Genomic DNA, 11,175 nt, shown 5'->3' with positions numbered 1-11,175 from the left:
TGAATATTAACTGAAGTGTTTTACTTGAGTATGTATACAGTATTATGCTGTACAATGGAACTAATGTGCTGTTTTCCACTGAAAAGAAAAAAAACAGCATTTCACTTCAGAGCCCAACACAATACAGATGCACATTATGCAGCATCAAAGTGTTCAAATCCACATAGCTTTATTTTAAATTCTTCATTACCAAAATATCAAACATGACATACTGAGTTTGGTAGATGTGTTATGCAGTGTGAGATAACTGTCTAATGGTATTTAAGACCCCAGTTTAAAATATCTGCATACACTAGATTTAAAAGTTTGGCCAATAAAATTGTGGGAGGTTACATTTGGTTGTTTAAAACAAGTAACAGCAGAATAAAACAGTGGATCTCTTTTTACCATGACAGACTGAGTTGTTTATATACTGCATAGTAAAACCTATATCCTAAACAATCTCCACAATAGTTCTGCACAAATACCTATTCATGCAAGCAATTACAATTTCATTTGTCTAAGAATCAGAAACATTTTTTTTGAAATCACAAAAACTGTTGAACATCTATTCTATATTGCAGACTGCATGTTATCCTGCCAAGTTTGAGTGAAATGTTACATAGTCAAGCGCAGCCTTGTAAATGTCTCTTCCATTGTCCTGGGAGGGAGTGATAGGATTGATGGCTGCCCTCAGTCCAGCCATAGCCTGTGGCCCCAGAGGGCACTGGATGGGTGGTAGAACTACTCCACCAGCAGCAACAGCAGCAGGAGCATCTTCTCTCAAACTGTCAGGGTTGTCCAACAAGTGATCTTGCAAATCCTATAAGTGGCAAGTAATTTTGTTATAACACTTGCCTTTTGTATACTTCACACATTTGATCTTCAAAGAATTCATTTTATTATTTATTTGTTGAGAGTACGAAAATACTGAATATACATTGTCGTTAAAAACATTTTTGACTTCTGATTTGATCTATTTTTGCATTATCTGTCACAATTGTTTCAGATCTTAAAATATATGACACAATGGGTATACCTGATTAAATATAGCTTGGATTCAACATTTTTGAGGTCTACCTCTAGATTCTCTGGAGCAGCCACAGGATACTGGAGAAATCCAATGGTCCAAAGTTGATTGGGAGTCAGGTTTTGTTCCGTTCGCAGAGGATGGTTATCCCACCCGGCTGTAAAAGTGTCTAGGTCCATTTGGAGGCGTGGTACAAATATGTACTGGGCACAGAATAACTGCAGGCTGTTGGAGGGATCAAGTAGGCACTCCTCTTCAAGACCATGAAGTAGCTCATAATATACCCTTGTTACTGCCATCCACACGTCACGCCATAAGCGCTCCACTCTGAAGGATCAAAAATACAAAAAATATTAATATTAGAATCACAGCCAGGGACACTCAAAATGTAGGTCAGACTTGGTCTCTCCTCTGCCTGCTTGGTGAACTGACTGACGCAACTGTCTTGATAAGGATGCACTGCTATCCATTTCCTAGGTAACCCAAGGTTGAGATCATCTATATTTTGTTTCATTACAGATAGACTCTCTGTAGAAAGTGTTGCATGTATTGTAACATAATAGATTGCTTCTCTATTTTTCTCTGCAAAATGTTGAATGGGTCGCCAAATATACCCGGGCTGGCCATTCATATACCTGGGTGGCCCGCCCAAGTAAAGTCTATATGTGGGAAACATTGACTTAAGTTAACTTAGGTAAGCATGGTGTCTTGATTTGAACAAAAATCTAAGACTCTTCACACATGTATAAAGTGGTGAACAATAACCTAATTTGGACACAATGCATCTCTGTAGGCCTATGAAGGATAAATGCTTCCTGTGAGGATGTATCCTTCAGATTTGGTTTGGTACTGCAGTGTTCACTCTGTATTACTATTGTAAGTCTCCCTGGCTGGCTGTCAATAAGAATTGACTTGCTCCCAAGAATTTCTATGACAGAAATCATTTTTAAATAAATAATTTCTGGTGAAGACTGTTTACAGCGAGTCTGTGAATTATCCAAATTTACTAGGACAGAGATGTTGGTATTACGGTCTTTGCAATGCAGTTCTTTAATGCTTTAGGCATCAAAAAACAAATCACATTCACCTCCATTGTATTTTGTGAGAACAAAAGTGTTAGTGACAGACTGACATTTCAGTAAATAAAAACACTGATGTGCGGAAAAACTGTTTTTTTCTGATTTGGGTTAGGGTTACTTAAAAGAAACACAACTTTGATATTTACCTTTGATTATGCACACTTTTCCCAGATGTGTAGCTTGCTCTGCCACAGCCACGAATAGTGAACATGTATTGAGCAATGCCGACATTTTCGACCCCTTGGTCTCCTCTAACTCTAAATTATGACATAAGAAACAGAGATAAAGTCAAATGTTTTCAGTCTATGAATTTTGACAAAAAGACAATCATGCTCTTGCTGTTTTCTTACCTTAATGGAAAGCCAAACTTTTCAACTGAGCTCATGAAGAAGCCAAGTGCTGTTGATGCCTTGTTATTATTCGCAGAACCCAGGTACATTATCTAGAGTATAGTAACAAAATACTTGCGTGAATGTGCCATACTAAATAGAATATGGTAATACTAGGCTCAGCCCCATTGCTTTGTTTTGAAAAAGTGTCAAATGTTTACCTTTCATGAATAACCATCAATTCCAGTGAAGATAACAATACCATATCTGAAAGGAAAAATAAATTATCAGAAAGTGTATCAACCCTTAAAATTATAATAGCTCTACATACACAAATCATTAAGTTGGTCAATTCAAATTTTCATACAAGGTATTTCCGGTTTCATGTTAACTTACAATGAACCCATGTAACATTTAGCATCTTTTCACTACAGAATTGCATGTTTCTTTTCTCACTGTGCAGTTATACTGTAAAAAAAAAAAAAAAGTTATCTTCATGATTCTGCTTTAACCAAATTACAATAAAAAAAATTAGGGTATTCAAAAAGGTTTAATCAGCAAAGATGGGCAGCATCCTCCGGTATATTGTCCACAATATTAAATGGATGGTTTACTAGGGGGGTATACAAGACATCTACCATCACTTTATTAAATAATTTCTTAATTAATTAATTTCACACTGTCCAAAGAGGACTACACATTCACTGGAGACAACTGCAAAGACCTTAAAGAAAAACTGTCAGTATTCAAGATGATGTTCTTGAGATGGTCTCATAGAGTGAAGTCCAATTATTTGTAAAAGCTGCACTTTAGACGGGACATCCCCCTATAATATGATATGAGAAATGAAGCTAGCCTCAGTGTGTAAATGACTGTTTTTTCCCTCCTTTATTTCATGTAACAGTTAAACCAATGTTGTACACATAACCATGTTTCATTATGTGTGGCACAACAGACTTTTCCTGACTGTATGACATCCTCATCCTGTTTTTTTAATGGTAAACTACTGCATTTACTGCCTAACGCTGAATTAAACAACCTTAAAGAACCATGCTAAAATGATCATGGCTTCTTCAGGAATGTTCTTAATTTACAGCATGCATGCTGATCCACACAGTGTGGAATGGATTAAGAGTCACTAAGCACCAATCATTAAATAGCTACCCATTCACATGTTGAAATTTTATAGAATGGGGCACAAACTAACTGTATGTGCAGCTTAATTAATAAACTGTATTACAAAAGTTTGTTTTGTTGTAATACAGCTCCAGCAATCTATAGCCTATGTTGTAATTGCATACAACATCTACCAGCATCCCTCAAACAATGAATAGAACTTATTTGTAAAAGCTCGAGCAAGACTCACTCTGCAAACTATTTCAACATTTATGCATATAAATATATGAACATATTATAACAATATTCTTGTAAAACATAACACATACACACACACACACCTGATAAGTTTGTGGTTTGTGTCCACGTGGACCAGTGAGTGGGGACCCTTGACAGAATATGTTCTTCTAGCAACACAGCCTAAACGTGCCATTCTCTCCAAGATCCCTGCAGAATCCACCCTGTGCATGGATGCTGAAACCTGCTCCCATCTGACTCGGTGTCCCATCGCTTGCAGTTCGCCCTTCATCATTCTATAGCCTATGTGCGGCAGCCTCAATTTAACTGAGCGCACAAGATTGTCCAGCTCCAGATCTGTGATATTGCTGTATGTTCCCGTAACTGATAGTCCATACTCATGCATCCGCCGATATACTGTCCTTTTGCAGACACCCAGGAGCTTAGCTACACAGGGGATGGGCAACTGCATGTCGATAAGGTTTTGGAGACATTCTTTAGAAATTGCAAGTTTTGGCTGTCCCCTACCACCCCTCAGAACCTCTACATAGGTGGCAGCTGGATAACTCTCCTCTTGTAAACGAAGAAGTCTTAATAAGTCAGATAAAGCACGAACAACATCTTGAGGCAGTTCTACTACATTGGCAAAAGAGCGTACAAGTCCCACTTCATGACTTAAAACAAAGTGTAAATAATCCAAATCCACAGGCTGACGTCGAAGAACTTCATGAAGCCTTCTCAGCATTCTCTCCATGAACTGCCTCACAATCGAAGGTTCCTGTAATTAATATTTAAAAAAAAAAAACACTAATGTGATGACACATTTATCAGCGCTCAAGTTGCCATGACAAGCTACTCTACCTTAGATCTGCCATACAGCTATAGAAATGTTGAATTGGCGCACATTTAACTAAATATTAATTACATTTAAATCAAATAATTTAATGTTAGAAACCCCTCTTTCCACATATAAGCAAATGCAACACTTTAATTTTGATTTCAAATTGTTACAGAGAGGTAAGCAGAACTCAGTGCAATTCATGAAATAACAAAAGATGTCATTTCCTTGGATCGTCAGAGCAAAAAGCCAAATATATAAAAGCTAATAGGCAAACATATTTTGATTAACTTACCGTCATCTGTTGGGGTTGCGAATCTGCCATCTCTCTCAACTTCAGCAACACCTCCCTTGAACTGAAGTAATATTCCGGGTTTGTGCTTGTCGATTCTGTTGCTCATGTGACTGCACTGGATTCTGCTGTGCTGGGGTGTGATGCTGCTGAATATTTTGCGTTAGCACGTTTATGAGGCCTTGTGCAGCAGCAATAACACTGGCCTCTAACTCCTAAAGAAAAAGAAAAGAGACATCACAGGGCTGGAGAATTAACGCTAACTAGCATTAACCACAGATTAGCTAGCCAACACCTATTAACTTAGCATTTCTTTCAGTGGACCGCTGCCAAACCAGCACAACAGCCGTTCAAAGTTAACTTTAACTCGGCCAGGGTCTTTGTGAAAAACACGACGGCAAAACATCACAGGGCTTGAGACTTAACATTAGCTACCATTTACCCAGGGTCCACATTTAACTTTCTGGCTCATCTGCTAGTGGCAGGTAAACTGAGAAAAGCAGAGCTGGTAGTCACAGCTCAGTAAGTTAGCTGCTCAGACTCTCGTTGACCGCGCTGGAAACCGAGTCCGCTGGAACATTTTTATCGTCACCAGAAGCAAATTCGCGGCCCTTGTAAGAGTTATTGTGTACTACCTGCGTTGAAGCTGAGCTAGCGGCTCAAAGATGAGAGGCTGTATGGTGTGTGTGCGTGTGCTGGGGATGTCAGTAGCTAAATTACACAGCCGAAGCCCTGCTGTTTATCATGTCAATGTTAACGTTCCAGGCTATGTTACTGTTAGCCGCTGTTGTGATGTATTATTTACTTGGCAGCAACAAGTATTTACTGCCAGGCCGGTGACACATGACGTTAATTTATTTTTCTGCCAAAACCGACTTTTAGCCGTGTTCGGCGCTTGGCGGGTGTTTATTTTTGATCCTGCATTAACCACAGGTAGAGTTAGCCAACACGGCTAACGTTAATGTTAGAAACTGACATGTTCCAGCGGACCTCTACAAAAACAGCATGACGGCCGTTAAAAGTTAACCAAACAGGCCAGGTTGCATGTGAATAAACATGTAAATAGCAGAGAAAAAAAAACAGACTTACTTGCGGTTTGGAAGTTCCGTGTGAACAGGACATTTTAGTAAAGCCACCATGCCAGAGGCTTCCGAGCGGATGGCGGGTTCGGAAAAGAGACGTACGTCTTCAGTATGCCAATATGCAAATTATATGTAAACCACGCTCTACTTGCCCCTCCCCCCAGAACCCTCCCTCTCCACGCCAAAACAGTGACAGAAAGTTGAAACTGAAAATCAGTGACACTGAAAAAAAACTGACATTGTAAAAAAATCTGTCACTGAAAAAAAAGTGGCATGAAGAAAAAATCTGAATATTGTCATTGAAAAATACAAAAAAATCCCAATAAAATAAAATAATAAGATTTTCAGATTTTAATTATTTTAATTAGTTTCTTTTTTCAGTGCCAATACTTGTTTCAATGCCAATACAACTGTTTTCAATACAAATATTTCAATGCCAATGTTTCCTTTTTCAGTACTGGCTTTGTTTTCAATGCCAATTTTTTTTTGGATGCCAAATTTTAAAGTCACCGTTCTGGCTCCATACGCAAGCGGGTCTGCTGCGGTCTGCTGACGGTCCAAAATGGCGGCGGTAGGACAAAACCATGGGTGAGTCTGTTGCTATGGGGCGTTCTATTGAGCTTCGCCTCTTGGTATCCATGCTCTTTGACAGTAGCCATCTCCGCAGTATCAAGTTCCTGCCATCTGACCAATCACGAGCAGCGCCATTGATTTCAAGCACATCTATTGGCCTGAACTTGTCAATCATGACGTCAAGCCCCCTTTTTAAAGCCCCTACAAGGAACTTTCATTTTGAGTTGATTTTGGCGACCCTGTGGACAAAAGCAGTAGTGTTTTGCCAGAATGAAGCCTACATTTCCCATGAGCTCTAGCACGTATTGTCGTAAAGACGCTTACCTGGCTCGCGCATGTGTTTGTTTTGGGGATGAATGAAACAACAAGACGAGAAAACTTTGTCCCCGCTCCTATCAGGGATCCCAGCTCACCTCTGCCGCACCCCAGCTCCACCTCTCCGGCGTAAGCGCCACCGCCGCTGGGGTAAACGCAGCAGTCGGCTGGTAAGGCTGAAGGCCTGTTTGGCGAGCACTTCCACGGCTTCTTGGACTGAGTATAGAGCAGTGCCTCACCTCTTTATTTCTCGGCACTTGCTGGACCTTGTCGACACCTGGCTGGTACCTGTCGTCGGCCTGGATGAGGTGTTCAGTGCTTTCACAGAACTTTTACCCGATGATTGCTGCTATTTTAACTCCCCGCGGACGTCGGGTCGAGGAGGAGGAATAGCGACTATTTATAAGAGTCACTAAATGTAAGCCGCTAGGTAAGATGAAGTGTGCCGTCTGAGTGCCGTAAATCGTTTCGTCCTGGAAGCGACCTGGGGTGGACCCGGACACAGTTTCCTAAAGGTATGGATATACACTATATAGAAATAGCTTATCTTCACACTGATGGTCTCATTTGCTGTTGTAGGTCACGCACAGACATCAGCAGAAACGAGAGACTTTTGCATATCCAGTTAAAAGTTCCTTGTAGTGGCTTTAAAGCATAAAATAACTATGTTGTTATAACCAAACTAATCAGAAAAGTGAACACTTGACAATACAGCAGCGTGGTAAGACCTACCTAGAATGATAGAAACCATCGTTGGGTAAAATTTATTTGATGTGTACTTTGATGTCCCATCTAACATTGAGGTTTATGGGTGGGGTTTATGACCTATACTGCAGCCAAACCACTAGGGTGTGATGTAGATTTTTTGGCTTCACTTTGGGGGAGCTGTCAAGCAATTGGTGTATAAAAAGGCCTCAATACAGTTTGGAGGTGGGACCTTGTTCATTCCTATGAAAGTTGCTCAGTGGTACATTAAGCCAAAAAATAAAATATAAAATTATCCAGGTGGTCGCCACTGCTTCCACATAATTGAGCCCATAGAGCAAGCAAACTTGAGACTTCTGTCGGCTGACTCAGCTACTGCCAATTTAGCGCTATGCTAAATTGAATGGGGATAACATGATTTCATCTTTCAGCTCTCAACTTTCCAAATGTCATCGAAATGAATGGATACAAATCCTGATAGTGAAATCATCCACTGATTTACAGCCTCTTTCAAAATATAACTCTACAGGAAAAAGTCTACAAAAATTGGCTTCACAGCCAAGTGCACTTCCTAGGGGCCTGGAGCTGTAATGTTGTCCATCTTTATTTTTCAGTCTATGGGCTTGATTTAGACACAGAGGATGCTTTGCTTAAACATCAGCATGTTAACATGCTAATTTTTAGCATGCAATATTTACCAGGTGTGCCATCTTAGTTAAGCCTGTAGGGTATGGAGCTTTATCTTTAAAGTTGCTTGCACTCAGATACCATGTTGCACGCACTCAGATACCATTTGCTCGCACAGATTTCCTGCTCGAGCTTCGGCTTTTCTCCTCGCGCTCAAACTGTTTCTGTGCGCTTGTGGAATTTCTGCTCTCAGATTTCTGCCCTGCGCTTGGATTTTTTTGTGTAACAACCCTGTCAAAATCCCCCAACCAATAGAATGCCAGATTTACTGTTGACCAATGAAATGATTCCTGCCTCCTTGTGGGCGCGCTCGCCTTAGTTTTAGAGCGTCCCGGCCGGGCGGGTACTCTTTAACCGGGTTCATCCACTCCCACCCTCTTCCCCTGTCGGGAGTTATTTTTCAACAGTCACCGGCTCACTATTATCCCTTACATATATATATATATATATATATATATATATATATATATATATATATATACAGTACAGGCCAAAAGTTTGGACACACCTTCTCATTAAATGCGTTTTCTTTATTTTCATGACTATTTACATTTACATTGTAGATTCTCACTGAAGGCATCAAAACTATGAATGAACACATGTGGAGTTATGTACTTAACAAAAAAAGGTGAAATAACTGAAAACATGTTTTATATTCTAGTTTCTTCAAAATAGCCACCCTTTGCTCTGATTACTGCTTTGCACACTCTTTGCATTCTCTCGATGAGCTTCAAGAGGTAGTCACCTGAAATGGTTTTCCAACAGTCTTGAAGGAGTTCCCAGAGGTGTTTAGCACTTGTTGGCCCCTTTGCCTTCACTCTGCGGTCCAGCTCACCCCAAACCATCTCGATTGGGTTCAGGTCCGGTGACTGTGGAGGCCAGGTCATCTGCCGCAGCACTCCATCACTCTCCTTCTTGGTCAGATAGCCCTTACACAGCCTGGAGGTGTGTTTGGGGTCATTGTCCTGTTGAAAAAAAATGATCGTCCAACTAAACGCAAACCAGATGGGATGGCATGTCGCTGCAGGATGCTGTGGTAGCCATGCTGGTTCAGTGTGCCTTCAATTTTGAATAAATCCCCAACAGTGTCACCAGCAAAACACCCCCACACCATCACACCTCCTCCTCCATGCTTCACAGTGGGAACCAGGCATGTGGAATCCATCCGTTCACCTTTTCTGCGTCTCACAAAGACACGGCGGTTGGAACCAAAGATCTCAAATTTGGACTCATCAGACCAAAGCACAGATTTCCACTGGTCTAATGTCCATTCCTTGTGTTTCTTGGCCCAAACAAATCTCTTCTGCTTGTTGCCTCTCCTTAGCAGTGGTTTCCTAGCAGCTATTTGACCATGAAGGCCTGATTGGCGCAGTCTCCTCTTAACAGTTGTGCTAGAGATGGGTCTGCTGCTAGAACTCTGTGTGGCATTCATCTGGTCTCTGATCTGAGCTGCTATTAACTTGCGATTTCTGAGGCTGGTGACTCGGATGAACTTATCCTCAGAAGCAGAGGTGACTCTTGGTCTTCCTTTCCTGGGTCGGTCCTCATGTGTGCCAGTTTGGTTGTAGCGCTTGATGGTTTTTGCGACTCCACTTGGGGACACATTTAAAGTTTTTGCAATTTTCCGGACTGACTGACCTTCATTTCTTAAAGTAATGATGGCCTCTCGTTTTTCTTTAGTTAGCTGATTGGTTCTTGCCATAATATGAATTTTAACAGTTGTCCAATAGGGCTGTCGGCTGTGTATTAACCTGACTTCTGCACAACACAACTAATGGTCCCAACCCCATTGATAAAGCAAGAAATTCCACTAATTAACCCTGATAAGGCACACCTGTGAAGTGGAAACCATTTCAGGTGACTACCTCTTGAAGCTCATCGAGAGAATGCCAAGAGTGTGCAAAGCAATAATCAGAGCAAAGGGTGGCTATTTTGAAGAAACTAGAATATAAAACATGTTTTCAGTTATTTCACCTTTTTTTGTTAAGTACATAACTCCACATGTGTTCATTCATATTTTTGATGTCTTCAGTGAGAATCTACAATGTAAATAGTCATGAAAATAAAGAAAACGCATTTAATGAGAAGGTGTGTCCAAACTTTTGGCCTGTACTGTATATATATATGTATTTCATTAAGCAATATCTCACAAGAGGGAGTGATACTGTATATCGTCACGGCTGTGATTTGGTCATGGGCACTGTGGCATGAGGCCACTATAGGCTACACCCAGTCGTGCCTCACCACCCAGTCGTGCCTCACCACTCACCAGGAACCTCTTTTAACCGTCACAGAACAAACAACAAAGCTATTTTCTGCCAATTTATTCCAGTTAGTTTACCTGAAACCAACTGTGATGAGATGCTGTGTCCCGCGAGCTCAGCTCCAAACAAACACCGCAGAGATGAAATTCTGCCTTCTGTGGCGACTTCCGTATGTGGGCGGGTATATTCTACGGCACTGGGCTGACCCAAAGCCGACGTAACAGAGATGTTTGATGAGCTGGGACAAAAGAGTATTAAATTTAAAGATATCATATATATATGGCGCACATGTGTAAATTAACAGTCCCTTTATTCCAAAAGTGGTAAAGAAAGCAAGAGAAGAACATTTAATTTACAGGGCTTTCCCTGGAGGGTGGGAGTGGATGAACCCGGTTAAAGAGTACCCGCCCGGCTGGGAAGCTCTAAAACTAAGGCGAGCGCGCCCACAAGGAGGCAGGAATCATTTCATTGGTCAACAGTAAATCTGGCATTCTATTGGTTGGGGGATTTCGACAGGGTTGTTACACAAAAAAATCCAAGCGCAGGGCAGAAATCTGAGAGCAGAAATTCCACAAGCGCACAGAAACAGTTTGAGCGCGAGGAGAAAAGCTGAAACTCGAGCAGGAAATCTGTGCGAGCAAATGGTATC

General features: G+C 41.0%; 1 pseudogene across 1 annotated transcript; it reads right to left on the bottom strand.

Moving 5' to 3' along the window:
- Window positions 1-571: 571 nt before the first annotated feature.
- On the bottom strand, window positions 572-6,159 carry LOC144462831 (uncharacterized; annotated as a pseudogene). Its single transcript, XR_013491021.1, has 7 exons — window positions 4,904-6,159; window positions 3,875-4,548; window positions 2,639-2,684; window positions 2,439-2,530; window positions 2,235-2,345; window positions 1,045-1,336; window positions 572-802 (listed from the first exon to the last, which is right to left on the bottom strand). The product of XR_013491021.1 is annotated as an uncharacterized LOC144462831 (transcript).
- Window positions 6,160-11,175: the final 5,016 nt, after the last annotated feature.

Source organism: Epinephelus lanceolatus, chromosome 4, assembly GCF_041903045.1.
Source record: "Epinephelus lanceolatus isolate andai-2023 chromosome 4, ASM4190304v1, whole genome shotgun sequence".
Classification (NCBI taxonomy): domain Eukaryota; kingdom Metazoa; phylum Chordata; class Actinopteri; order Perciformes; family Serranidae; genus Epinephelus; species Epinephelus lanceolatus.
Note: the sequence above shows the minus strand (reverse complement) of the source record. Positions and strands in the feature narration are given on the sequence as shown.